The 4716-nt window shown below is 41.6% G+C and overlaps 1 protein-coding gene across 1 annotated transcript in view; it reads right to left on the reverse strand.

Annotated features, from left to right (window-relative positions):
• Positions 1–4716, reverse strand: part of hoxb3a (homeobox B3a) — a 47612-nt gene that overhangs the window by 33630 nt on the left and 9266 nt on the right. Inside the window, 1 exon segment of the mRNA XM_035655662.1 lies at positions 722–1078. The gene's annotated coding sequence lies outside the window, so the exon portion shown is untranslated.

Below are 4716 nucleotides of genomic sequence, written 5' to 3' on the forward strand. Positions count from 1 at the left end.
CACACACACATTCAACAGTATCTCATTAAAAGCTATAGGCCTAAACCACAACAACACTTTATAACCACAGAAACGCAGCCAAGACAAAATGCATAATAAGCTCTGGGTGAACCAGGAATTATTCACATGGGCCATTCTGTCATACATTAGCTAGAACATTTCTGAATTTTCCTCGATATGAGAATACATAGGCGACTGCGTTAAGTTTGTTAAGTGCATCATATAGGCCATATACATCGAAAATACACCTTCAGCTGAATCCCACAAATCATTAAAAAAAATACACAGTTTTAGCATAACTACCCAGCGTAAAAGACGCACAGTAGCACATTTCACGCACAACAGATGCTCAAGAAGCGGCAGGCCTCGTGAGTGACAAACAAACGCAGAAGTGACACCACTACAGCAAAGGGGGACGGAAACAGTTGCACAAACTAAGGAGACAACAGCACAACACAAGCCCGTCATCTGTGGCTGTATATGCTGCATGCAAACACACACACACACACACACACACCTTCCAACACAAACACGCAACTCCAAAAGTCCCCATGCTAAAATCAAAGCCTCCACGGCCCAGAAATGCCCCCTCCGCCTGACCTCGCCAAATGTGCAGGGGGCAATAAAACCATAAAAACGCCACAGAGCCATCAGACACAGAGCAGCGAGAGAGCCAAAGACAAGAAAAGGAGAGACAAAATGAAGTTCCCAGGCTTCTTACCTTAGACGGCACCACTTTCAGCGACCTCTGGGCCATCTTCTTCTGCGCAGTGAGGGCTCTCTGACTGGTTTGTTGGAGTTTCTTTGGAAGGGTTTTCTTCTTTCCATTGAGGAGGAAAAAAGTTTTTTTTTCTTATGGTAGGATACTTGTGGGGTGTAAAAAATAGCTTGCTGATGGGTGGGAAGGGGAGGTGTATGTATAAGTGTTTATGTGTGTGTGTGTGGAAGGGAGGGAGGAGGGGGTGGGGGGGTGTCTTCCAAGTGTCTTCCAAGACGTCTTCTTTTTCTCCTCCTCTGTCTCTCTCTCTGTTCTTTGCCCTCTCTCTCTCTCTCCTGGCAGAAGGGGTCTTGTGTGTGGCTGCCGGATGACAATAGAGAAGAAGAAGAAGGAGAAGAAGTGTTTAAAGAAGAACAAGTGATTAATGATTTTTTCTTGTATAATTCTCGCATTTTTCTTGGGGTGCCGTCTCCTCTGTCCTGTCCAGAAAATAATGGCGGTGAAGTTTTTCAGAGGGGTGGGTAAGGGGGGTGGGCATCCTTACAAAAATCTGCTCCTATTCACAGAAGCAGCAGAAGGCCCCGCTGATAAAGGAGGCCAAAAAAAGAATAAGGATTCCTTGGTGGATTTTATTGTGCGTGGTGTCACCCTGCACGCAAATTCATTTATTTCAACTTGGACTGCAAGTGCTCAGGGGCTTTAGGGGTTATTGTGGAGGCACATATGGGTGTGCATGGGAGTGAATATTGGGAGGGGGTGCTTGGTTGGATGCTCCAATATAGGGCAATTGGTGTGTAACGAAAATTACGGCATTCGGACACAAATATTGTCTTATGTGAGGAGAGGTACACCGCCTGAGGGATAGTGTGTATGTGTGGAGGAGGGGGTATTAAACCTTATAGCTTTCACCATATAAGAATAACATAAGTGTGTGCGTGTGGCTTGTTTTCAGCAACTGGAAATGAATGCACATTCTGGAAAAATGTTAAACTTGAGCGAACGCGCGCTCTAGTCAATTTGAAGCTGAGTTGTTAATACTAAAAAATAAAATAAATCGGTTCAATTGATTTTTGCAGGACTGAAACAGTAAAATGCAGGTTTAAAAACACCAACACATATGTACGGCTTTACCATTTTGGCACAGTGTGTGTGTGTGTGTGTGTGTGTGTTTGAGCACATCTAGGTGCACGGTTTGATAGGAGGGCGGTTTTAGCGCTGGGGGAGCCTTTCATAAACAGGAAGAAAACAGATAAATGGGCAGAGGGAGTCTCTGTGGCAAGAGGCCCAGGGAGAAATCAACCAACAAGTAATAGGGAATCTTCTCTGGGCCGAGGAATACGAGCGGACCAATTTGGGGGGCACACTTTTTTTGTTTAAAGTTCATCGAGAGGAATGCTATTTTCTCGCTCTCCCCCCTCTTGCTCTATATTTTTCGATACCTGCTCTAAGAAAAGAAAATGAAAATTAATACGGGAGCCGCGCCTTACAAAAGAAGCCATTCGTCTTGTTGATTATCTATTTGGTTGTCAGGGTTTGAGCTATGGCGCCGGCCCGCTCCCTTTTTGTAATATATAAAAAATAAAACACACATGCGCGCACCGCACCGCTCCAGAAAACACCGAGAGGAGGAAAAAAACTGTTGTGCAAAAATTACACTCATTAAAGCATTAAAAGACCACGAACCGAGAAACTATTTAATGCTTTTTTTCCCTTCAGAACCAGAGGAGGAAGGGGGGGAGGGGGTGTCCCATACTCTGTGTCGGGCCGGTGCAAGCGCGTCTGAGCAGCCGTTAAATTAACGGGAGAACGAGAGTGAAACGGAGGGACGGTTTGTGATTTAAAACGAGATTACAGGACGTAATGTACCAAGATCACTCACGGCCGGGACAGATTAATCATCGCAGGCTGCTGATTTCTCAAGACAGGTCGCTGTGCGTTTGTAGGCAAAACCAACAGTGAAATTAAATGAAATTATTTATTGTGTGTGCGCACATGGAAGCGTGTGAATGTACGCTTTAAATACATCCTCCATCGTTAAACCTGGGTGAGAGGAGGAAATGTTTCTCCTCTTTCAGACCTACTGCGGAAGCAAAAGGGAAATGATTATATTATAAAACAAAAATGAGAAAGGAATCTTAAGTTAAACAGAAAACATTAAAAAAACTTAATTATTAATTAAAACTGGACGATTTTATGAAGGCTGCCAAACCTCTATCAGTAGGCTAGACATTGTAGTTTAACTTAACAAATCATTTAGAGAGAGAAAATGAGAGAGAAAAGGATAGAAAACGATACTTTTTTAGCCATTTATTTAAATTTCTATGAACTATTTACAAATAATAGGAAGGTAGACACCAAGGAGGCATAAGAAGAGGAAGGAGCAACTTACATATCGGAGGAGGTAACACATGTTCAACAATAGCATCATTGTTATTATCATCATCAATAACGATAGAAACGGATCTTTGGAATGTAAATAAAATAACATTAATTAAAAAAACACTTGCAGAATAAAATATCTAAAAAGTGGCACAAGGTGACAGAACAGAGAGAAGAGGAGGAGAAGCAAAGAGGAAAAAAAGAAGTGTGCGCGCATTTAATGTGCGGAGAAAGGAGAGACAAAGAGGAAAGGATAGAAAAATAAATCAACACCATTCAGACATGCAATAAAAAAGGCTCCTTATTTTTTCTGAATGTCCCTGGCCAGAACAATTGCTTATAATTAAATTACATTTTTTTAATTTTCCAAATACAAGAAATGAGTAGCGCTTTTTTGTATTGCAGGTAATAATAATTATTATAATAACTCGTCACACAATTTCAAAAATATAAAAGCTCGAAAAGCTGTCACTTCATTAAACGAGCAAGAGAGAAAATAAGATGACCAAAAAAATAAAAATATATATCAGTACAACTGAGGTAATAGGTAGTACATTGTATAGTGCTGCGTTTATACTGTGTTCTTGAACTATTTGTACCAGGATTTTGGTTTAATTATTAGTGTCCTTTGTTCAGGCAGCTTTATAAACCCTGTTTGTAGTGGAAAATGCCTTAATTTAACTTTATTTCACTTTAATCACCCTGTCAGTCTGTTTCCCTGTATACAACATCACAAAATTAACAATCAACGGACCACATAAACGCTCCTTGTCATTCTCAGCAATAACAGCATAAAGTATCATTTTACAATTAACACTGAATTCAAAAATAACTATAATTAAAATTTAAAAAGCTATATTTTGTCATTAAACAAAACAGAAATACCAACAGTTATAATTATAACAACTGGACAGGAACCTGTCTGGTGTCATTTTGGATCATACTGGAGGTTATATTTGATGTTAGAGTACTATAGAGGGGTGTGTGTGGTTTTTGTATGTGTTTGTGAGAATACTTCTCTTGACGAGAGTTCCATTTATTACACGTGCGTGTGTGCGTGAGTGAGTGGGGTGGGAGGGTGAGGGGTGCAGGGGGGTAATGGGCAGAGCGGCGGTTCACCCCTTTGCTTTGTACCCGCAGAGTAAACATGACAAATGGGGCCCGAGTTTGGCATGATTAAAGATGAAAACGAGGATCCATCTTCACCAAAAAAAAGTCTCGGATAGAAAAACATGAAGGAAAGAACCCACACGCACTCGGGCACATTATCCTCGGCCTATACCGTCTCATGCTCTGTCATAGAGAGGAAGAGAGAGAGGAGTATAAAAAGACAGAAATATAAAGAGCAGAGAGAGAGAGAGAGAATGGGAGGATAAAAGCAAAGAAGCATCATTTTCTCAGTTCTTTCAGTCTCCTTCTTCACCTACTTTTGTTCATTTCATTTTTTATGAATGGGAAATCTCCCCCTCCACCCCCTCCCACGTCATATTATAGTGTGTAACATCAGCACAGATCAGGGCCGAATGACATCCCTCCTTCCCTCCAGAGCAGAGGCATTATTCCGGTCCAAAGTGCAGGCTCCGGGTGGTTAGAAGCGTGGCTGCCGCTTCGGCGGTCAG

The sequence above is a fragment of the Morone saxatilis genome, unplaced genomic scaffold (assembly GCF_004916995.1).
Source record: "Morone saxatilis isolate NCDOM2014 unplaced genomic scaffold, NCSU_SB_2.0 Contig14, whole genome shotgun sequence".
Lineage (NCBI taxonomy): Eukaryota > Metazoa > Chordata > Actinopteri > Moronidae > Morone > Morone saxatilis.